At 42.9% G+C, this 25,268-nt stretch overlaps 1 protein-coding gene across 6 annotated transcripts in view; it reads right to left on the bottom strand.

Annotated features, from left to right (window-relative positions):
* The window catches only part of CHL1 (cell adhesion molecule L1 like), a 195,167-nt gene that overhangs the window by 77,151 nt on the left and 92,748 nt on the right, over positions 1-25,268 (bottom strand). The window contains exon 1 of one of the 6 annotated variants that reach the window (XM_084635331.1): positions 14,450-14,497. The exons of the other annotated variants lie outside the window; for them this stretch is intronic. The gene's annotated coding sequence lies outside the window, so the exon portion shown is untranslated. Of the gene's footprint in view, positions 1-14,449; positions 14,498-25,268 lie in introns of those variants that run through there. 6 annotated transcript variants of the gene reach the window in all.

Here is a 25,268-nt window from a genome sequence, read left to right as displayed (position 1 = left end):
TGAAGTTTGACACTTTTATGCACAAAGTTATTTTAGCTATATTTTAGAGGAGTATTGAATGTGCTATTTCTGGTTTTCATCTCACTTACACTGGTTTTACACCAGTGTAATTTCTTTGACTTCAAATGAGTTACTCTTCACCCACACTTGAGTAAGTGTGAAGAAAGTCAGGGTCATTATTTTCAATCTCTCTTCCTACTACAGTTGGACTTGCTGAAGTAAGGGTGCCTGTCTTTACAGGTGAAGAAAAGTGATGTATTTAAAGGGAAAAAAACCCTAGAATTTTCTATACAGATTCTCCTCTTAGACCTTGCATGATGCCAATAAAACAAGTGCTGGTGTGAAGCATGAAAGCTTTATCAACACTTGTCTGAGGTAACCTGCACAGTTAATTCTAGGTTTACCATCTGTAAGTAACACAGTCATCTGACAATCAGTGCGATCAACCCTTTTATATGTCACCACATCATCATATATTCTATATATACAAGGTACATAGTCCTTTCTTAGGTTGCGACAGTCTCTCAATGGCTGCCCAACACTTACCTATGCAGTGTCAGGTTCTCTTATGTTCTCTGCCCTGCTCATCATTGTCTGACTTGTGCTTACAGGCGATAAAATCAAGACCTTTATAAGTGCTATTTATAACTAATGTATGCTCTGCATACAACTTCGGTGGTCAGAGGAACTGCAGTTTACACTGTGACAAGGCACCTCCTTTGCCTCATGGGACTCAGTGATAGGGGAGAGGGGGCTGGAGTAAATCATTCCCACTCTCGAGAGCTTTTATTCCTCACTCAAGTTTATTTTTCAATATTTACACAGTTGGCCTGGGGTAGGCCCACGGAGTACTCTTCAGCCAAACAAAAAGAAACACATTCATAACACAAAAAGGAACCCCCTCCTTGCCCCCTCTTTGGGGTGTTGCCTTCTTATGCTGGCCCCTGGATTCCAGTCCTCCCCAAACTGTCCATTAGCTCAGTTGATTCCCCACATAGGGAGGAAAGCAGCCTTCCACCCAAGAGAAGCCTTTTCTCCCAGCTGCCACTAGCCCTTCTGCAGCTTCTCTCTTCTTTCTTTGCCCTCTCTCTCACACCAGAAAAGGGGGAGGGTGTTTAAAGGTCACAGACAGCCCTTAATTGAGGTAACTTCTTTTCAGCTCAGGAGGAAGAGGGCCTTTACCATTCTAGGGCTGATATATCTGCCTTCCACCACTCTGTGGTAGCTCTCCGGTATGACTTGGTCACAATGCTCACAAACATCTAACCAGAGAGTTGCTTGCCAGTTGTATGTTACTGGTAACAAACCCTAACTTTTGCATATAGTGCTCTCAAGGTCCAGTATCCATAATGACAAACTCATTGACATCTGGGAGAATGTCCAAAGTAGAGGAGCCAGAGTTGCAAAAGCATACTGAGGTAGCATGTTGGGAGGGAGACATGGAAAGGAGGTGTCCCTTTATCTGAACTGTATCAAATCTAATCGAGTTTCAGGTTAAATACAAGGAAGATGCTAAGGTTTAGGTGGTTTCCGTTAGCCCATTAGCTCACCATACTACTCTTTATAGAGAGACAGACAGCAAGGTTTAGAGTGCAGACATGATCTTTTATCATGACTTGTCTCTCTCCAGACCACTATAATTAGTTGCAGAGTAACAGCCGTGTTAGTCTGTCTTCGCAAAAAGAAAAGGAGTACTTGTGGCACCTTAGAGACTAACCAATTTATTTGAGCATGAGCTTTTGTGCTCACGAAAGCTCATGCTCAAATAAATTGGTTAGTCTCTGAGGTGCCACAAGTACTCCTTTTCTTTTTATAATTAGTTGGTTCATCCAGCTCTCTCTTTCTCTCTCTTCTCCTGTTTTGAATACTAATGCAGAATGCTGCCTGCACCAGCACTGGGAACTAGTGAACACACTGAGATGGATGGTGCTACATTTTCTTGAGGCAATACCCAATTGCAGCTGTGTTGAGCCCATTGTCATTTTTGTTTTTTGTTTTGTTGTATGAGGTAAAACCCAGCTGAGCTGTGAATTAAGCAACAGCGTCTTTCAGGCGTATTTACCAAGTGATAAGTATCTGGCAAGATACTCAATAAGTGTAACCCATCAACAGGCAGAGTAACAGCGACATTATTTTAGTTGTGCTGTGTGTGGTTTCTATCAAACTATTATGACCAAACTGCTTCCCATCCTTGTAAACTCAATTCTGATTTCAGTCTGGGAGTGTGTCTGATTCTCAAGGCTTATCAGACCTTCACATATAGGAAGAAGTACACTAGGCTAGACTGTCACTATCTTTATACACTCACACAAGGAAGTAAAGGAGCATAGAGTGTCCCCTGCCACTTTTTCAGGGGAGCTACCCACACCAAAGGGTGCAGGGAAGGAGACGTAACGATGCCACTTCCTCACATCCCTGCACTGGTTGGGTGGGGAGGGATCAGAGGAGCTTAGGAATGGGCACAGCCTTGGCTCCATCACCTCTCCAGTGTGCTGGCTCACGTACCTGAGCCGACATGCTGGGTGCAGGCCTAGAGCAGGTTCCTTCTTCCCCAGAGCAGGCGGGGGAAGATGGGGAGGCAGGTTCTGACTCTCCAAATAACAGTAGGCTTCCTGGGTTGCTCCTGGGGCAATGTAATTGCCTTGCCCCTCGCTTAAGGCAGATTTCAAAGTGATGACCTAGTCCTAGGTGAGGTTCTCCTTAGGGGTGAAGGATTTGACTCTGTTCTGCTGCCTATTTGCAGCCACTCTTGCACGGTAGCAGGTGTCAAGTCTAAGAAAAGATCAAGAGCTAAGTATCTCAGTGTGACAGGGCTAGCTCTTAAAAGCATGTCTTCTCAGACATGCCCTTCTCCATCTTTGCCAGGCCCAATTCTGCACTGAGCTCTGAACAGTAAGATAGTGGTCAAGCAGGGAGGTTAGGACATATGTCTGCTCAGGGAGGGGGCAAATGATTCACCTTACTAAAGCTGCCAAGTAGACCAGGCTGCCAAGTATTAGGCAATTTGCATGGATGTCATGCAGTAAGCAGCCCTGTCATGTTTCAGGCCCACTGCTAAGCTAAATATCATCAGCCCCTCCCCACCTACCTTCTAGTACCCACCAACCTGAACACTCCAGTATCCATCCACCTAACCTAGCAATCCCTGAAAACTTCCAGGTCACGGAACACCATAGAAGCCCTCCAGCTTACCCACAAGTATTGTGCAACACAGTGTCTGACCCCCACCATAATCTGTCATATGCAAATTATTTGTAAATGTGAAGATTAGCTCATTAAATAATTTGCATAATATATCACACATATAGCTGCACAAAACTGGCAGCTATGTGCATGGTTTTGGTCATTCTTGTGCCAAAGTACAACAATCTCATGCTGTTTGCAATGTGCCAAGCAAGGATTTGCAAAATCTAGGACATGGTAAAATTAATAGCTCAATTCACCGAGCTGGTAGCTAGAGCAGCCCCAAAGTGCTTGCCTTGGAAATGTGTTTTTGTCAAAGTGGTGTCATGCTACCCTTTTTCCTTGTGATGAGTTGTAGGCAGGATTCTGCACTGAAGAGGCTGAGGAATCCATTGGGGGAAGAGGAATCCATTTTGTTACAACAGAAAAAAGGGCTAAATCCACTAGAGCAGATGTTGCCAACCTGTGGCTCCGGAGCCACATGCGGCTCTTCAGAAGTTAATATGCAGCACCTTGTCTAGGCCCCGACTCCAGGGCTGGAGCTACAGTCACCAACTTTCCAATGTGCCGGGGGGTGCTCACTGCTCAACCCCGAGCTCTGCCACAGGCCTGCCTCCACTCCACCCCTTCCCGCCCCCTCCCCTGAGCGTGCTGTGCCCTCACTCCTCTTCCCCCCTCCCCCGCAAGCCTCCTGCATGCCACAAAACAGCTGATTGGGAGGTGCGGGGAGTGACGGGGAGGTGCTGATCGTCAGGGCTGCTGGTGGGGAGGAGATGCTGGGAGAGAGAGCTGATAGGAGGCTGCTGACGTATTACTGTGGCTCTTTGGCAATGTACGTTGGTAAATTCTGGCTCCGTCTCAGGCTCAGGTTGGCCACCCCTGCACTAGAGCTACTTTTCTTCACAACAAAATACAATATGAATGCTCTGTATAGAAATTATATATATTCTATAACTTATCCTCTTTTCTGTCTCTCTCTATTTTCTCTTTTCTCGGCCTGAGGCTTCAAGCAGGTAATTTGAATTCATTTCCGATAATTATCCATAGTTCTTTACCTGCAATTCATTATTTATTATGCTGTTCAGTTAATAGTAAATACTGATTGATTTAAGGACAGCTCATTTGTTTGTTTAATGAGATGTCCTTTACTTAGAGTGAACAAATCTTTCAACATAACCAGTTTTATTCAGGAACCATGCAGTGTCAGATTCCTGTATTGTATCTGACCCTTTCCAAAAGTATGTAGTAAAAATATTGGGCAATCAAATAGGAGAGAAAATATTACATTTCCATTTGTCTCCTAAACCTAGGGAACAATTTTCACGACATGGAATTACTGTATCAAAATAGTTCATAAATACGAAGAGTGACCACCAAAAAAACTCAGATTACTGCTCTATAGCTACCAAATGAAGTTATATTGTGCAGCTAAATACATCATCAGCCCAGCAATTTTGTGTCCTCTTAAAATGCTTGAGTTTCCATTTCTGAGTAAGTTCTGTACAGTACAGCCAATATTAATGAAACTACTGGATTCCCAAAGCCTAGTAACGGTTAATTTCAGAGATGACCTTTTTGTTAGCCAGGTTCAGATTTAATTTACCAGTAATTTATATATTAAAAGGTTTATACATAAAAGTCATTGGTAATTAGAAAGTACAGCCTTTGGGCATGGCCCCAGATACAAGATGGGAGAGTAACTCTCTCACTCTCACACACTCACACACAAAGCAGCTTTTGGGTTTTAGAAAGGAAGGAAGTTGATTATTTAGTTATACAATATGTGGAAAGATACAGGGACTATATACCACAGGAGCTTAATGAGCTACTGTTGCTCTTTCTTAGGCATGACAACAGACAGACGAGATGAAAAATGCTGCTTCAGCCAACATTTGTCCACGCCACAAACCAGTAGCATTCTCTGCTCGAAGGAAAACTGGTGCTGAATTTCAGCTATGGCAAATACAGTGGCACAGCTGTGCTGGGAAATCACACACAGACTCTGCCTACACCGTGGCTAGTTTTAGAAGACATTTTTCATATATAGTCTCCTCCTCATATCTTTTGGGTATCTCTTTGTGACCCCACCAATGTTGGGATCCCCTCTATGGGGCCCCGACTACCATTTACCTCAAATCTCATGTGCTTAAGGAGAATAGTCACAGAGCACACTAGATTTGAACAACCTCTTAGAATGAATTAAGGACAAATGTTCCCTCTCCATGGCTTGCATCCTCAAACAGTCACCTGCTACCCCCAGCCTTCTAGCTCTTGTTCTATTCCTCACTTTAACAAAAGAACTCCTCTACCTCCATTCCCTCCACAATTCCCCTCATGAAGTGCCTGAAGTATCCTTCTGCTCCACTCCACGCATCAAAATGGTCCAATTGTCCCACATTCCCTGCACTTTGCACGGCCACTTGTTCTGCCTCTCAACTGACCTCTGCCACACTATACAATGTTGGTCCTGCCCCAATCACTTTTTCCCCTTCTCTGCATGATTTCTGGCCCGAGGTTAACTGAGAACTAACAACAGGGGGAGCGGGTCATGTTTGGTGAACAGGCTGGGGGAGGAGGGGAAAAAGGCCTCATGGATGAACCCTGTTGTGTGAAAGGTGGTGGCAGGAGGGATAAATCTGGTCTTGAAGACAATCCAAGTGGTTTGGATCATTTCAGTAAGTCAAGAAGTTTGGATATTTACACTGGGCAAGACTTTCCCCTCACTGGTTCACAAACTAGCTGCTCAGAACAAGTATATTTAAAGCCTATAATTCAGGGGGACACAGAGCTTAATTCTACTGATAATGACCCCTATTCAAAAATAGTCTCCACAGCAGTTGCTCCATAGGCCTACTTCTCTCCCCCACTTCCAACCCTTCTAGTGAGTCTGAGTAACTAAAAATAAAATGTTAGACTTTCTGCCCGACCACTACTCTCCATGACGGGGATTGGGCCTTTTGGAAAAGAGAATTCCATTGAGTATGTGTAGGTCATTAGACTGGCATTTTTTCCATGCAGTGAGCAGGTGAGATTTCATGTGTTCACCTGTGAGCTCCCATTAGCTTAGAGAGAGAGAGAGAGAGAGAGAGAGAGAGAGAGATTTATGCTAACGAAGCACTGGCTGAATTGTAATGCAACAGCTGAAAGGATTTTACTGTGTTCTGTAGCTACAATATTTAAAAAAAACAAACATTTGGCAAAGGTGGAAGGTGAGCTCCATGCGGACTCTTTTTCTTCAGCTGTCAATATCATAGGGACCATTTCCCGTGAAAGCTTTCAGACATCCCAATGTCAATGTTAGGGAAAAATAACCTTCCCTTGACACTATATCCAATGCCTATTTTGGATACTGCCAGTCTTCTGAAAACAATTCACTGTGCAAATGCTCGTGGAGGTTAAAATATTGCCCTAAAGCAGAAATATAGTCCAATGTGTGAGGCAGAGAACATATTTCCATAAGCACCAAGGATCCTCTCTGTCATTCCTGGAATTAAGTATTTAAGTGACATTTTTTTTCTTTTGGCCACTGATTTCTCGCTAGATTTGGAGCCAATCTAGAGTCAATGCATGACTTAACCCTTAGAAAACCGTTTTGCCGGGTGGCCCTATAAACTCCATTTGTCTCCGCCTACATCATAGCAGTTTTCAGAACAATTACCCAAACAACATTTTTTTAAGATTTAACAAAATCGGCACAATATATTTAGAATATATAAAGATATTATGTTTTCTATATTTAAACAAAAAATTACCACCCTTTCTTATTATAGATTCATAAATTCCAAGGCCAGAAGGGACCATTCTGGTCATCTAGTCCAGAGGTGGGCAAACTACTGCCCGCGGGACCGTCCTGCCGGCCCTTGAGCTCCCGGCTGGGGTGGCTAGCCCCCGTCCCATCCCCTGCTGTCCCTCCTCCCCCATGAGGGTAGCACGGCTTGCACCCGCCCACCTCCCAGGCTTTCCAATAAGCCAGTCCTGCCGCTCTGAGCGGCATGGTAAGGGGACGGGGAGCAGAGGGAGGGAAGGGGTTTAGATAAGGGGCAGAAGGTTCCAGGGCGGCAGTCAGGGGATGGGGAGCAGGGGGCAGTTGGATGGGTCAGTGGTTCTGGAGGGGGTGGTCAGGGGATGTGGAACGGGGGAAGTGTTGGATAGGGGGTGGGAGTCCCAGGGGGCATGTCAGGCAGCGGGGGTGTGGATAGATGTTGGGGCAGTCAGGGGGAAGGGGGGTCGGATAAGGAGTGGAGTCCTGGGGGGAGGTTAGGGGTGGGGAGGGTCCTGGAAGGGGGCGGTCAGGGGACAAGGAGCAGGGGGGTTGGATGGGTCTGGGATTCTGAGGGGGTCAGTTGGGGGGGAGGAAGTGAGAGGGGGCAGATAGGGCAGGAGCCAGGCTGTTTGGGGAGGCATAACCTTCCCTACCCAGCCCTCCATACAGTTTCGCAACCCTGATGTGGCGGGCCAAAAAGTTTGCTCACACCTAATCTAGTCTGACTTTCCATAATTCAAGCAGTAGAACTTAAACATAGAACATAATAGTAGAACATAATTCAAGCAGGAGACAGATTAATTCATTTATATCTTTAGGAAAAACATCCAGTCTTGATTTAAAACTTTTCAGTGATGGAGAATCCAACCTGACCCTTGGAAAGTTGTTTCAATGGTTAACTGCTCTATTAAAAAAATGTACACCTTATTTCTAGTCTGAATTTGTTTAACTTCAACTTCCAGCCATTGGATCATGTTATACCTTTTTCTTCTGCACTGAAGAACACGCCTTTAAATATTTGTTCTTCATGTAGGTATGCATGGACTATAATCAAGTCATCCCTTAACCTTCTCTTTGTTATGATAACTAGATTTAGCTCCTTAAGCCTATCACCATAAGGCATGCTTTCTAATCCTTTAATCATTCTCATAGCTCTCCTTTGAACTCTCTCCAATTTATGAACATCCTTTTTGAATTGTGGACACCAGAACAGGACACGGTATTCTAGCAATGGTTGCACCAGTGCCAAATACATAAGCAAAGTAACCGCTCTACTCCTACTCAAGATTACCCTATTTATGCATACAAGGGTCACACTAGCCGTTTTGGCCATTGCGTCACACTGGGAGTTTATGTTCAGCTGACTAACCCCCCCCAACCTCCAAATCTTTTCAGAGTCACTGCTTCTTAAGGCAGAGTACCCCATCTAAGTATGGCCGACTTTCTTGGTTCCTAGATTTATACATTTAGAGCTAGCCATAATAGAACATATTGTTTGCTTGCACCCAGCTTACCAAGCAAACCGGACTGCTCTGTGTCAGTGACCACTCCTCCTATTTTTGTGTTGTTTGCAGACTATCAGTGATGATTTCCCCAACCCCCCAGGTAATTTATACAAATGTTAAATTAGCATAGGGCCAAGAGCCAATCCCTGCAAAACCCCATTAGAAACACACCAGTTGCCGATGATTTCCTGTTTACAATTACATTTTGAAACCTATTGTTTAGCCATCTTTTAATCCATGTAATGTATGCCATGTTAATTTTATATCTTTCTGTTTCTTTAATCAAAATATGATGTGGCATTAAATCAAATATCTTACAGAAGTCTAGATATATTAAATCAACACTATTACCGTTATAAACCAAACTTCTAATATCATACAAAAAGTTATTTTCCATAAACCCATGTTGATTGGTAAAAAGTTATTTTCCATAAACCCATGTTGATTGGTATTAATTATATTACCCTACTTTAATTCTTTACTAATCAAGTCCCATATCACCTGTTCTAGTAATTTCTTGGGATTAATGTCAGACTGGCATGCCTGTAATTACCCAGGCCATCCCATTTACTATCTTTAAGTGCTGGCACATGAGCTTTTCTCCAGTCATCTGGCACTTCCCCAGTGTTACAAGTCTTATTGGAAATGAAGATTAACAGTCTAGCAAACTCCTTATCCAGCTCTTTCATAACTTATGCATTTAAAGTACAACTGAGGAGCTAGACAAATACTGGGAAAGATGTGCAAAAGATGGATAAATATAACTGAAGATGTGTATAGAGGAGCAGAACATTTGCTTTTATTTAAAGGAGGAGGTAATTTAATTTCCTTATGTAGGCCAAGGTTTTCAAAAATGACTAGTGATTCTCAGTGGCCAGTTTGAGATGTCATAAAGGGGACTGGTTTTTACAGAGTGGATGCTCAGAACTTAATGGAAAATTTAAGTTGTCTCTGATTCAGCATTAAAAAGTTGAGGCACCACTATTGTCTTTTGAAAATCTTGGCCTTAAATTGCCATTCACCAGACCTGTATGACTTAAAACATTCACCCTCACCACAAATTCCCATTTGAGACAAATCCCGCAATCAGAGGCCTTTTCCCTCCCTCCACCTATGCCCCCTCAGACAGACAGGCTTTGCAACATACCCAGACAATCAATGACTTTGGGATCTTTCGGACCAAGGAGAGACAGCATTCCAAAAGGAAGGGACTCGCTTGCAGAGCATTATCTAAGAAACCTTCTCTCTTTTATGCCAGAGGCATCCCAGCCCAAGTCACCTTGTTGATCTTAGCTCAAGTAGAGTGCCATAGAGAGAGAGAGAGAAGGTCTCTGACGTATGAAGGTCCTAAGCTATTTGGGGCTTTATAAGTCAAAATTAACATTTTATCCTCTACCAGCAGCCAAAAGGCATAGCCCGTGCAGATCCCAGAACACCACTGCCACATGTTTACAACAAAAAACACTGCTTACAAAGATGTCTGCCACATTCCTCACAAGCTTCAGCTTCCAGATGGATGTAGGTGTAGCCCCAGCTAAGTCTGATCCAAAGCTCTTTTAAGTCAATGAGAGAGTTTCCCATATAAGAGTGGCCAATCCCCAAAGAGCTTACAATGTACATAGACAAAGAGTGAGAGAAAGGAGGTATTACTATCTCCATTTGACATATGGCAAACAGAGGCACAGACAGATCAAGAGACATGTCCAGAATCACACAGGAAGTCTGCAGTAGAGCTGGGAACTGAACAAAGATCTCCTAAATCCCTATCGGGTATCTTCTCCCCAAAGCTATCCTACCTTTCTGTAAATTCTTGATGACTCATTGTGGCAAGTGTGACTTGTTAACTCCAACAGGATACTTGAGCTATACATAATGGCCTCTTAGCAGAGAGAGGGAGATCATGCAGGAAATCTTAGGAACAGTCAGGTTGGAGAAAAAGCTTAAGCTATTCTATTCAATTTTATTCCATCTAGGCTCTTGAACCATGCTTGTCACATAGTAGCCAAGAACTTTCCAATAGTATATTGAGGGGACTAATGTCTGTCATGAGTTGTTTGTTCTCTCATTCTCTCTCAAAGAAGTATGTTCACTGGAGTAGGGTTTTTTTTGTTTATTTTTAAAATAAATATATATAATGTTGCTATATGTTTGTGAAAAAAGGCAAACACAAAATGCGCCTTGCATTTGGAATGGAAGGTGGTGAGTTTTGAGATGGCTATTTATTAATTATTACATGGGTTACCAGTAAAGTCAAACCACATGTAAAGGGTAAAGTTTGACCTTGCACAGCACATGCAGACTTTAATTGTGCCATTTTACTATGGTCACTTTTCAAAGCAGAATTCAATGAGCCTGATTTTCAAACATTGCTTTTTTTTTTTTTTTTTTTTAAACTCTTGCACTTTAGAGGCATGGTTTAAGCCATTTACATGTAAGTAATAGCTTTACATTGACTTCACTGGGGGCTACGAAGGCCCCAACACTTTTGAAACTCAGGCCATCTACTGAGGTGCCTAAATATGGACTTAGGAGCCTAGCATTAGCCACTAGGGTTGCCAGGCATCCGGTTTTCGACTGGAATGCCCAGTTAAAAAGGGACCCTAGCAGCTCCGGTCGGCACCACTGACATGGCCATTAAAAGTCCGGTCGATGGTGCAAAGGGGGCCTGGGGTTAAGGCAGGCTCCCTGCCTGCCCTAGCTCCGCGCAGCTCCTGGAAGTGGCCATCAGGTCCCTGCAGCCCCTAGGCACATGGGCAGCCAGGGAGGCTCCGCACACTGCCCCTGCCCCAAGGGCCAACTCCACAGCTTCCATTGGCTGGGAACCACAACCCATGGAAGCTGCAGGGGCAGCACCAGCAGGGGCAGCGCACAGAGCCTTCCTTGCCACCCATGCATCTAGGGGCTACAGGGACCTGGCGGCCACTTCCCAGGAGCCAAGATAAGCGACACCGGGACCCCATGACCCAAACCCTCTCCCACTCCCCAACCCCTTGGCCCAGCCTGAGTCCCCTCCTGCACCCAAACTCCCTCCCAGAGCCCACTACCCCCCAACATCCAAATCCACTTCCCCAGCCCCCTCCTGCACCCCAAGATCCTCATCCCTGGCCCCACCCCAGAGCCTGCACCCCCAGCTGGAGTCCTCACCCCCCTCTCCTGCACCTCAACCCCGTGCCCCAGCCCGGTGAAAGTGAGTGAGGGTGGGGGAAAGCAAGCGACAGAGGGAGGGGGGATGGAGCAAGTAGGGGTGGGATCTCGGAGAAGGGGCAGGGCATGGGTGTTTGACTTTGTGCTATTAGAAAGTTGGCAACCCTATTAACCACCCATTTTTGCACATCTTGGCCTTAGATATCTGGGCCAATCAACTTTGCGCTAATCAAACCACAAGCACAAAAACAGAGGCCAGGTTAGACTGGGTTGAAAATTTGGGCCTATGTCCATAAAATACATTTTACCATGGCAAATTCAATGCCTTTTAGTGTGTTCATTAGTTACTTCAGATAATGTCATATAGCACTCCTGAAGTTTTTTCCCTTTGAGACTGCCTACTCATCTGAAGTCTCTAGGAAAAAAATTATAAATATCTTGTTGATAGTCATCGACTATGTAATGGAGATGTTTGGCATGGAGTAGTTTGGCGCTCCATGCCAAATATGGTTGTGACTTGTTGCTGTGCATTTTAATCTCTTCATTGCACATAATCCTAAAATGAAGTCTTATTAAAGGCTCACACTATATTGTAACCTATGGTTCCAATCTGCTGAAAAGCGGTCTACAGTAGTTGATATTTTCCTGTGGTCACTGTTCTGCCCTTATGATTGGCTCTGACAGCCTCTGTGATTAAATTTGTTTGGGACATCTATGAGCTGAATCACTGCACTGCTAAATTACAACCTACAAAGGCCCTATTTTTTAGGGCCTTTCATACCTTTTACTCATCCGTAGTGATTGAAAACTAAAGAAATGACTTAGAAACCATGAATTCTAATGGTCACTAATGGACTGGTTTTTCATATTTACAATAAATTGGCAATCCATAGTCTCCTCATTAGCGACTAGGAGTGCATGTGCCAAAAGAGCACGCAACCTTTGGTTTTGCCAAAATAACTGTTTTCTCTTTACAGGCCTGATCCAAATCCCACTGCAGTTCTTTATATCGACTTCAATTGGGTTCGGACCAGGTCTTAAAATGACAAAGGCTTGGAATATTTTCCCAGTAACTTAAGTTACCCCTTCAGTGGGAAATCATCCCCTCATTTTCAGCTTGCTCAGTTTCAGTGACGACATGCTCGGTCCTCTTAAGTCAGTGGGGTTTTGTGTCCCTAAGAACTGCAGCAGTAGGCAACATTCCTGGCAACAGTTCACACATAATCACTGCTGAGATGATAATTTTATAAAGAAAACCAGTCAGTATTGATTTGGGCCTCTCAGTCTTCTTGACCAAACAATGCTATGTGTATTATGATTGGATCTGGGTCAATACCGCTAAGAATAATTAATAGTCATTCAATTTGATTTTAAATAAATTCCCCCACTTCTATGTTTACTTCCCATGAATATTCTTGTCAGCAAGGTTGGGCACCAGAATGTTTGACAAAGCAGTACATTTTAACCATGTAGTACACACTCACCGAAAGCAAATGTCAAATTTTCAATCATGGACATTCACACTGGAAACCTAATTCTAAGAGTAACACTCGCGCTATCATGGATCAGAAGAACAACATTTGACTTACTGTGTCCAGTCACAACAGCTTGAATATGAAGCATCACCTAGTAAAAGCTATACACAAGGCAAACAATGCACATCCAATCCATTCACTTAAACGTGTCAACATAGAACATTCCCTGAATAATTTCAAACAATGAGCAAACACATGGAAACCAGGATCTGTATTAGGACTATTCACAGAACGGAAAAATGGTAAAAATTGAGAAATACATTGTTCATTGTGAATATTTCATGTAACACTAGTTATGATACAGTAGGCCAGGTGGTAAATGGCATAAATAAGAGTACATCCACTGAGGTAGATATCCAAGTTATTAAGATTATACTGAAACACAGTAATACTTTGCAGCCAAATTCTCCCTGTTGCTGCTATTAGAAACACTTATTCAGAAAGGTACTTAAGCATGGACATAAACTTAAGTGACTAAGCAGTCCCATTTAAATCAGTTGAACAACTGAGTAAATGGGACCCATGCATCTGTTTCAGCTTCTGATAGATATGTTTGTAGCTGATTTGTATTCAGCTGATTAACACTTGTGTTAGGATACCTGAAGCCAGTTCAAATAAAGACACAGTGTACAGTAACTGGGAGATATTTTAAATTATAGTATGGAAGCACAATATGCATTTTTACCTGTACTTACACAACTTATTATAAAAAACTACTCCATGCCAAATATATGCAATTACAAATATAATTCTCATCTGTAAATTAATTATACTCTACACAGCATATCTGTTGTATCACATTGTTTTAAACATATTGTGATAAGTTCATTTTTGGTGTAACTGTCAAAAGCAGTGAAACTCACTGGAGAAGAATATGGCCCATTAGATTTAAATGTACAAGCATGGAGTTTTTAATTCTGTTTGAAAAATAGAGCAGGTGATTGGAGAATATTTTTAAAAAAGGAATATTATCAACCTGGTGTGACATTCTATACCTTAGAGGAGCACCCTGTAACCCCCATATTCCTCATTTACATATAATTGTGACACTGAATATAAAACATGACAAGTAAAGTATCATGGGAAAGGTTATGATCTTCTGAAACCCACTGTTCCATCTAAATATGTACATCATCAATGAATATGAAGTTATGAGAATGTGTTTTATGGTTGTCACTAAAATATGCTGTGGGTTTCGGAAGTGCCAAGACTCTAACTCTCCAGAGACAATACCAAGGAAAGTAACTAACGCCTGGGCGCATATCAAACAACCATCAACAGACATTGTCCAGCAAGGGAGATACAATTCAATGACTCACCTGCACAAGGCCACATCAGAGGAATTGCTCAACCTTGCCTGGGGACTCAGCAATACCCACCAGACATGTCTGGACTTGTGATCTCCAAGCACACGTACTAAGGGTATAAAACAGAACACAGCAGCCACATGCTTAGCCTTTCTCCTGTCCCCACCTACGCTGCAAAGAACAAGGACACTCTGAAGACTCCAACAGAAGGGACTAGCCCAGGTTTCAAGAGTGAAACCTGTGTACTATGAACTGCAGTATCGAGTGGGGTGAGAAAAACTGCTTAATCTAGATGTGGTCCAGCCTAATAAGGTTGAGAGTTTAGACTGCGTGCTTATCTTTTATTTTGTTTTGGTAACCGCTCGGAGTTTTTGCCTATCACTTATAATCACTTAAAATCTATCTTTTGTAGTCAATAAACTTATTTTACTGTTTATCTTTACCCGTGAGTTTACCTGAAGAGTTTGGTAAAACTGCTCAGGTTTGCAAAGGCTAGTATACATCCACTTTCCATTCATGCAGTGGTGAACTAATGAATAAATTTGCACTGCTCATCCTGAGCAGTTCAAGAAGGTATATTCCTGAGGTACAAGGCTGGAAACTGGGGGGATTTGGCTAGTGCCTTTCTCTGTGTGATTCATGCGTGGCTCGGGGAGCATTCATGCAATCCAGCCGGGTGTGGGGCTCCACATGCTGTTGTGCTCAGTGATAACAGCACCTGGAGGGGTTTGCTGCTTGTCACTAGCAAAGCACTGTTCGAGACAGGGGCTGGAGAGTTAAGGGGGCACAGCGGTCCCACAGTCGCAGGCTGCACCCCGGAGATCCTGTTAGGAACCTCGTCATAATTGGCTTTTTCACAAGCCTACAAATAATGGATGGTCAGATTGTGCCTGCAATGATACCACCTCAGCCTTAATTGTACCTTTGTGTGTATAACTGAGAGCACATTACACCTTTAAAAATATACATGTGTTCTATTACTCCCTTGCTATTACTTTTTGACTTATTATATAATATCGAGGAAGTGAGCTGACAACATTTCTGGCTGAAACTAGTTTTATGTTAATTGAAATTTTCAACAGCTATTAGCAGTTTATCTCATAGGTCAACCGTGAAGTATAATACAAAGCAAAGTATCAACAGGGCAGGATGACTAGAAATGATGGAATGTCAACAGCACACAGACAATAAAAGCAGTTTGCAGTTTGTTTTCCAACGGACATGGTTAACAACAGATTTTCCCAAATGAAATTGATGCAAATCATCATGATCGGAAAATAAATTTATGTCAAGGGTGTTGGGATATAGATATTCAGGCCTGTCTGTAAAGGCCTATACTTTAAGAATTTAGGTCTTTGTTTATCATTTAGCTAATTATAGAAGGATAAAGGAAAGAATCTGTGTAAGGACCTTCTCTCACTGTGACAGTCGGAGGCCCTGTTCTTAGGCTGATGCCTTTGGCCAAGCAGCAGAGGCAGCCATAAGCTGGGAAGCGAACAGTCACATCCTCACATTCCAAAACAGTCATATTGAAATAAGGCAATCTGGGGCTTAGAAAGGTGATCCGATCTATCACCTCCAGAGAAAGGGAAGAGCCTAGAAGATGTAAAACAAAATTTAGTTTGATAGTTTTCTGTTTGCTAAGAACTCACTTATCAATAGACACAGCTGGGAAACCCCTTATGTCTTTATATCTGTAGTTGTGAAATCCTCACTTCTGTATTGTTTTATCATTATAGTTCCCTCTTTACTATTGTTTATTTGCGTGGTCTCTGTCTGGTTCTGTGATAGTTTACACCCAGCAAAATTAATTATACAGCAGACAGAAACAAACTAAGATGGTGGGATATAATTGGTTAGCTAATCATGTTACAATATGTTAGGATTGGTTAGGTAAATTTCAGTAGAATGACTGGTTAAGGTATAGACTATATAAATTAGGGGCAAACAGGAAGGAAATTGGGATTCGAAAATAAGGAAAAAGGAACTTGGATTTAAGCTTGCTGGAAGTTCACCCCAATAAACATCAAATTGTCTGCACCTTCGGACTTCGGGTATTGTTGTTCTCTGTTCATGCGAGAAGGACCAGGGAAGTGGGAAAGTGAAGGAATAAGCTCTCTAACAAAGGGCATTTTCTCTTATTGTCCCTTCCTACTCCTCAGTCTCTCTGCTTTTTAAAACACAGTACATTTAATTGCACTGAATTATGACAATGCAACCTTTCTATGTTTAAAAATAAATATATTACATTGAAGTAACATGCTGCTTTACTTGGAGTTGTGCATGAGTCAGAGGAGCAGGGTTTAAGCTACCACAGTTTGTTTTAGCCATTAAGACCCATACCCCACAAGATGTTCACTAGGCAGACAGACAGACAGACATGAAGTGCTCCAGTGTCTTCACAATGTAGCAAAAAGCATAAGTGCTGACTCTGTGGGTGCTCCGGGGCTGGAGCACCCACAGGAAAAAATGGTGAGTGCTCAGCACTCACTGGCTGACCCCTGATCAGCCTGCCAGCGGGCCCCACCAATCAACACCTCCCCCTTCTTCTCAGCACCTCCTGCCTACTGCAGATCAGCTGTTTAGCGGAATGCAGGAGGCACTGTGGGGGGAGTGGGTGGGAGAGGAACAAGGGCAGGGTGCACTCAGGGGAGGCGGAAGAACAGGGCAGGAAGAGGCAGGGCAGGGGCAGGAAGAGGATGAGGAGTAAAAGGGGAGGGGGCAGGGTTGGGGTGAGGCCTGGGGCAGAGCAGGAATCAAGCACCCCCCAGGAAAGGACCAAATTGGTGCCCGTGGTGAAAAGGGTCTACCTGTGCATAACTCCTTGCAGGCTTGGAGTCAGATTTAATTGTTCATTCAGTGTAAAGTTTGGTTTAAAATAGCATACTTTCTCCTCTCATATGCATATATGTTATCCATTGTAAGTTCATCACAAGACAAACATTGTACTTTATCGGGTAGTAAATGAGAACAATAAAATAGCAAAGTGCAATACATATGCTCTCCATTTAAAATACATAGCAGCTCACAGTATGGAAACAATTCCGATGCCATGAAAATCATTTGACTTCAGTGGTGGTAACCGCTGTACAGCAATGAGGTTTCCATTCTGTGCAGTGATTTTCACAGCATGGGGCTTGTGTTCACGCCAGAGTTCCCTGCACTTGCAACTAGATGACATTGACTATAGGAGAAAAAGGTATTTAATTACAAATGAATTACCTCTATAAACCATAGAAAATAGCTATTATTCCCATGTGATCCATTAGATATTAGTTGTTTCTGATGTAACTCAGGAAGGCAGACTCATCCGCAAGGTGCATTGCTCTGGTGGCGGCAGGTTTTGTTTGTTGCCTTTTATATCAGAGTCTTGAGTCTGAATGTATTGTCTTGGAATATGAAAGTAGCTTTCACAACATTTCTCTCCCCCTCCCACTAACAAAATATATTTATAAGCAAGCTCAGCACATTCCCCGAGGATTTTGAGAGGAAAATGCTGGCTGTTTCTAGTTCTGAAATCTTAAAACAAAGCAGACCTAAACATCAGAAGTCGGCACAAATATCTGCTTATACAGATACTACTCTTATATCCAAAGATAGTGCTATTACTGGAAAGTGAAATCCACCAAGACACCATGTGGATCTAATTGAAACTGCATTCACTCACTCATAACAATGGAAGGTTTCATGACAACAGACTCTTATGTCTTTACTTCTTTTCTCTGATTTTTCCCCTTCCCTATGTAATGAAAGATTAGCTTTTCCAGCTTCATAAAGGTTTTTAAAGTGCTTGCATTTCCTGATCAGTCAAACCCATCAAGCTTCCATCATTTCTTACACTACAAGAGATATGAGGGAGTAACTCAACAAAATAAGGTGGAAATTAAATATTTAACCATATAAATCATATGAAAAATATTTTGAGGGTGTAGGTTAAATTTCAGATTCATCACATTAAGCCAAATACTGTAGTCCTTATTCATTCCTTATTTAGGCTAATCCCAGTGAATTTTGTCTGAATGAGGAGCAACGCCAAGCCAGCATCCCATTCCCCATCAACACTTCCGCCAGCCTCAAATAGTATGTCAGAGCCCAACTAAGAGATTCTTGTTCTCTTTTATGAGTGGATCTCCCATTCGTCTCAATGGTGCTGCAATATACAGAAATATAAGGAATTTTATCTTGGGTAAAAAATGCAGAATTTGGGCAAGTTTGCCCAGGTGGTTTCAACTTCTTAGGTAAGAAATCTTTAATACCTACATGTAATATTGTACTGAATGAAGGATGGATTCTCAGCTTTAGCATTTCCTTGCTTGTGATTGTCAGTTAGATGCTTAAGTTATTTTTCTAAACCACGGAGCAGCTTTAAAACTTAAAAATAAAGGATGAGGAAGAAAAATAACCATACATAATGGGAGTGCATGACACTATTATATCACATTTATCTTCTTTTAGAGCCATTATGATGTCAGAGGAGGTATATGAGCAAGTGTTATGGTACAACAAACATCTCAGCAGAGCACAGTGTATACAATCTTAATGGAAGAGTCTGAGATATTAGATTAAGTAGCATAATATTACAATTTATCAGGTCATCATCTTGTTTCAATAGCTGGTGTTAATGGAAATCTTTTGTTTCGAGGCTTTCAGGGGAATTGAATAGTTGATAAGATGAAAATTAATTCTGAACATCAGCAGTAGTAACTATTTGTTTAGGCTTATTTTATTTTATTTGTTTAACACTTTAATGATGAAAGTGTCTTCCAAAACTTACTCTGATTTACCCACTACCACCAACATTGCTCTGCATTAATGCCTTTGCCCTCAGAGTACTGTGTCAGATATCAAACAGATAAGCTGAAGAAATCTGGTGGACTTCCATGAAATATGAACAGAGTATCTTTAAGAGAAAGGAAAAGGACTTGCTCATAGTTCTGCTTCTCTAAATAAATAATTTGACTGGATCACTATTCATTCGCCCCCTTCCACTAAGAGTTGGAAGTGAAATGTTTTCAGTGACTGATTTGTTTTCAGGTGCTGTTATCCTGTATATGTGTGTGTATGTATGAATATTCACAAACAAGGTATTTTATGCTATTTATTAAATTTACTAGTAGATTCTGACTCAGACTACTTGCCCTCGCAAAGGATTAAGAGGAAGTCAAATGCACTATACAGACTACCCAGTTATTGAGTCCAGAAACTTTCTGAAACACATAGGGCGGCACACATGCTTACCCGCTGCATGGTTCAGATGGGTAGGGAAGGGAAGACAATGGGAGGGGACTTGACTGAGCCTTAACTCTACTCCCCTGCTGGTTGGCATGGGGGATTGGTGCTGCTAGGGGCCAGGAGTAAACCCTTGGCTCCCAGGAGAAAGCAGGAATGGAATTCAAAGTCAGACTACTCCTAAAACTTAAGTTGACCTAGCTATGTCACTCAGGGGTGTGAAAAGGTAAGCTATCCTAAGCCCCGGCAGAGACACCGCTAGGTCAATGGAAAACTTCTTCCATCAACCTAGCTATTGCCTCTAAAGGGGATGCATTTATTACAGCAATGGGAAAACGCCCTCCTTCACTGTTGTAGTACGTGTCTACACTACTGCACTACAGTGATGAAGTGCAGAACTGCAGCTATGCCACTATACCGCTTGTAGTGTAGACATACCCCTAGGAAGGGACTCAGGGACTACTCCACAGTTGGTGTAGCTTTCACATCCCCGTCCTCAGGACTTTTCCAAAAGTCTGACTCTAGTCCTTAGATCGTATCCTATTCTAATGTTACATGGATGTTACCAGGAGCTTATATTTGCATGATGGTGTTCTTAATATGCAGCGTGCACTGAAATGGAAGGTGGAAAAACTCTGGAGTATTGTCATTGTCAGGACAGCTGGCCTGCATTAGGCAGCCTGATTGGTGGGAAGAGTCAGCAGACCAGCAAACCAGATCAGCATTTGCCCCTCGATGCAATAGCTCTTGTGCCTGCTTATTTCTAGCCCTGCTCCTGCCTTGATTCACTCCCAGGAATCCAGCTCCTAACCGTAATGCCGTCAGACCCCCAGTCATCGGTGGGTGGGATCAAACCTGGGACCTCTGAAGCTAAATGCATGAGCCTCTACTGCATGAGCTAAAAGCCATGTGGCTCTTAGCCAAGGCTGTAAAGCAGACTCATTAATCTCTCTCTAAGTGGAGTCAGTGCCACTAGATGAGACAGAACACTACACCCAGGAGGTGTGTGGGTTACATAACCTTGGCTCCAATTCCTGACTTCCGACTCTTTTAAATATGGCCTCCGACTCTGGTTTGGAACTTTGGCTCAGATTCCTCACCTCTGACTCCAGTTCTGATCCTAGACACCGATTCCTGTCTATCTGACTCCACTTGTAACCCCTAGGCATCACAAACGCCAACTTTTTTCTGCATCCATGGGTGCTCGCACCTCCCCCTGCCCCGCCCCAAAGTTCCCGCCCTAACTCCACCCCTCCCTGCCCCTATTTGACCCCTCCCCAAATCCCTGCCCTGGCCCCGCCTCCTCCCCCAAGCATGCTGCATTCCTCCTCCTCCCTCCTCCCTTCCAGGCTTGCCACGCGAAACAGCTGTTTCACGGCGCAAGCACTGGCAGGGAAGGGGGAGAAGCGGGAAGCGCGGCACGCTCAGGGAAGAAGGCAGAGCAGAGGCGGAGGTGAGCTGGGGCAGAAGGGTGGGGCAGGGAGCTGCTGGTGGGTGCAGAGCACCCACCAATTTTTCCCCATGGGTGCTGCAGCCCCAGAGCACCCACGGAGTCGGCGCCTATGGTAGGCATGACTTGTGTGCCATGACTGCCCAAGTCTGAATGTCTGATTGTCAGACATTCAGAGAACCTCCCTAAAAAAACATGAGAAAAAAAAAACCATGAGACAAATAGACCTTTAATTTATCTCTGATCTTGAGAGATGTTGAATGCCAACAACTTCATTGTCTTCAAAGGTGCTGCCTGGGCTCAGTTCCTCAAAGTATCAGGCTGCAAGGTTGCACATTTACATCCTAACACATACCCTACAAGGTGATTAGCACCTTCTGTAAGATACCAACCACACACTCTTCTATTTGGATTCAAAGGAAGTTAATGGGAAGGGATACGCTTCCAGGAGGTGTTGAACAGTTTGGAGGGGCTGGTCCAGAAACACTCTGAGCATCCGGTAAAGTGACCAGTGTTGCCAACCCCAAATGTTCAAAAATCATGAGTCAGGCTCACAAAAAATCATGACATTGGCTTTAAAACAATGAGATTATATACAAAAAGATAATAGATTTGGTGTTCTTTTTATTTGCTTTCTGCTTTTTGAGCCGTTAAAGTGGACAGGGGTCACATTCTGAAGCTATCTCCACAGCCACAAGAGCTAAAAACTTACTTTTTCTTTAAGAAGGAAGGCTGAAATCATCACATAATCTACATGACTCCAGGAGTTGGGGCTTCAAGGAAAGCAATAACAATCATGTATCAGGGGGTAGCCGTGGTAGTCTGTATCCACAAAAGCAACAAGGAGTCCGGTGGCACCTTAAAGGCTCACAGATTTATTTGAGCACCAGCTTTCGTGGGCTAGAACCCACTTCATTGGATGCATAATGATCAGGAGACTCATGGCAACACTGGTGAGTTATAAGTAGCCATGGAAGTATGTTGTCCACAGGCGCTTGTACTTAACAAATGGATTCTTTTTATGTAAAGATTACACAATGGAGACCACCGCCTGCCGTGCACCGCAGCAGGCAGCTCACTCTCTCCCCGCAGCCCAGGGCCCCACCTTCCAATACAGAATGAAAGCAGTTGGGGAAAAAAGGAGCCATTGACTGCTAGAGCTATTGCCACATGGGCATGAAGGCCAGGCTCCTCCATTACAGCACACATCCTTTGAGCTTTTCTATCTATACTCCTCTTTTTTCCTTCGTTTATTTAACTGAAGTTATTTAAAGGACAAATCTCTGTTTAAGCAGCTGCTGCCATGACTCGTCAGCCTAGGCAGCAATTTTAATTAAATATTTGCTGCTGAGCGAGGTGCTCTCTCTCTCTCTCATCCGAGCCTCTCCCCCCACATCCCTCTCTTCCTTGCAAACAACACTTGTTCTTGTGAAGATAACAAGTCTGTCAAGTAGCCTCTAGCTTTGCCTTAAAGGCCTCTCTCTTACGATATGCAGTACGTCAACTGCTACCAGAGAAATCTATAAACATGAAGGACAAGAAACAAAACTCGTCTGAATTTAATAATGATAAATGCCTCTTACATAATTAAACTTTGCTAATTATTATTACAAATCATTTCTACAGTGCTGTACCTTTTCACAACCCTTTGCGGAGTAAAATGTGTTCCTTCTCCCCCAGTAACTTACCATATAAACTAGACTAGACAAACAATTCAAGAAAATACATGGAGACACGACAGTTTAGGGAGCAGGATGGTGTGGAGAGAAGCATAGAGATGTGACAGGAACAAGAGAGGAAGCATTTCTATGAGAAGTGGATTTCAAACATGGTTCTACTCCTGAAAAGTGGCTAAGCAAAAATAGCTCACTCTTACTCAGCAGATTGGTGCCCCTGTGTGTATTTAAAATCACATCTGTTTAAATTACAGACAAACAGGTTTGCACTTTCTTGGCTCCTGTTAGGCCTGCAGAGATAACCCAGCTACAAATGACTGAACTGACTACCACATGCATCAGCGAATTCGTTACTATTTTCCAGTCAGCATTACCTCTGAAGGCAACTGAATTGACTAGGTATTGTTCGGGTCCTAATTTGGCCTGCAGAGTCTTCATTGCTGCTGATGGCATGGGAGAAAGAAGGAAGGACCCTGTCTTGTCTCTTAGAGAGACTGTCTGCAAGATGGACAGTTTGGATGTTTTCTTGTGTTTTGTTCTTTTGTCTTTTTACTGGTAAAATGACTGGTTATGGACCCTGAGAGACAACTAACAACCCATGATGTCATTTATCAGAGGAATCAGAAAGTAGGAAATAGGATGTGTGGCACACTGAAGTATGGAAGGTATTCCCAAACTGTCATAAATATAAAGGGAAAGGTAAACACCTTTAAATCCCTCCTGGCCAGAGGAAAAACCCTTTCACCATGTCAAGGTTCCTTCCCCACTCTGAACTCTAGGGTACAGATGTGGGGACCTGCATGAAAACCCCCTCAGCTTATTTTTAATAAAGCAATATTAATGAGCGTATGATTCAGAATGGGAAAAGGAGGTGAAGGTAAAGAAGAAGCCAGATGGCATGTAGGAGGAAATAAGAGCAGAGACCACAGAGGTGGCTTCTACTCTTTAGGGCTTTGAAGCAGCCTTAATTAGATGTTGAAAGACAGGGAACTGGTGAGCAGGTCCCAGAAGCTGGCTGAAGTGGTCAAAATGGCAGGAGAGGCAGATTCATTTAGAAGCATGGGGCTGTACAGACTGAGTGGGGAAAGAGGAAAAGCAGTAAGGTCAGAACAGCAGGTAAGTCACTTGGAGGGAAAGGGGCAATGAGAGTCATTTGGAGTTGAACTAAAAGGAAATTAAGAAGCAGAGAGAAGTGAGGGCTCAAAGTAACAATGTCCCCAACACAGCTGCAGAAGTCTTCCAGGAGCCAAAGAGAAGGAGCGTTCATTGAAGCAGAGCACAGCAGCAGATTGCTTAATACAGCTGAGCATTCTGCACAGGGTTAAAGCTCTCCAAATTGACAGATATATAATTATTTTTGCAAGAAAGGCTGAGTTGTAGCAAGCTGGATGCATGTGTATATATAAGCAGGCTACGTGAAAAATACAAATGTATACAAAATCCACACACAGACAGAACAGATTCTGCTCTCAACTACTCTAAGTTTATATCAGCCTATCTCCTTTGATTTCAGAGTAGATACTCCTGATTGACACCATTGTGAGAAGAGAGTCTGATCCAGTGCTTCCATGGGATACCTATATTATTGTACCAAACAGCTACCATCTCCACCCAGTAAGTGTCATTATGTGTCAAACTATGTTTCAGAATGACAACAGCATAAGCAAGTAATGAAAATATATTGTTCCATTTATTTAAATTGTTTCATACTGAAACTAGGCTTTATGCATTTAACACTAATTTAGACAAATATTTACACTTTTTAGACTTACTGGACTTGCCATAGAAATAACAATAAAATTGTAGATCGCTTTTCATTGTAAAGGAGGTTAGCGCATGTTAAAAACTTGCATTTAAACTATGCACAGGGAATTGCATCATCAAGGAATAAAATATAAACATGACAACTGGTTAGCAGCACACAGAAATGCTTCACAAAATAGGAGAAAGAGAGAAGAACAATGTAGCCAACCGATACTGACCTGTGCTGGAATTTGGCCAGAACTCTCACTAACCACCACACTTACAAAGAATGTCATGTGTTCCTTAATTACAACTAGTCAGGACCTTGATTTTAAGTTTCCTCAGAAAGATAGTCTTGTCTTTGCCCCCAAACGTCTCACTGGAGCACTGGTTCAGAACTGACTCACAGGGAAGAATGCTACCTAGTGAATCACAAAACCACTTTGTGAAACACCTAGGTTTGGCCTTCTAGATCTGCCATCCAGGTATCAAGCCCAAGGTCACTTAGCTCTTAAAGCTGAGACGATCACAGCATGAAGTGGTATGGCTGCAAGCCTGCATACTATTCATTTGAACAGATTTTCCAGTTAATGTTTTACTAATCCTAAGGCACAAAAAAGGCTTAAAATATGTGTCAATCATGCCATCCTCCTCCCAGCATACTCAACCGTGTCAGGAGAATTGCTATTCAAACTGCTGACGCACTGACTGTAACACTGTCAGTGTTTGGAGA

This window comes from Lepidochelys olivacea (assembly GCF_965140295.1).
Source record: "Lepidochelys olivacea isolate rLepOli2 genome assembly, chromosome: 7".
Taxonomy (NCBI): Eukaryota; Metazoa; Chordata; order Testudines; family Cheloniidae; genus Lepidochelys; species Lepidochelys olivacea.
Note: the sequence above shows the minus strand (reverse complement) of the source record. Positions and strands in the feature narration are given on the sequence as shown.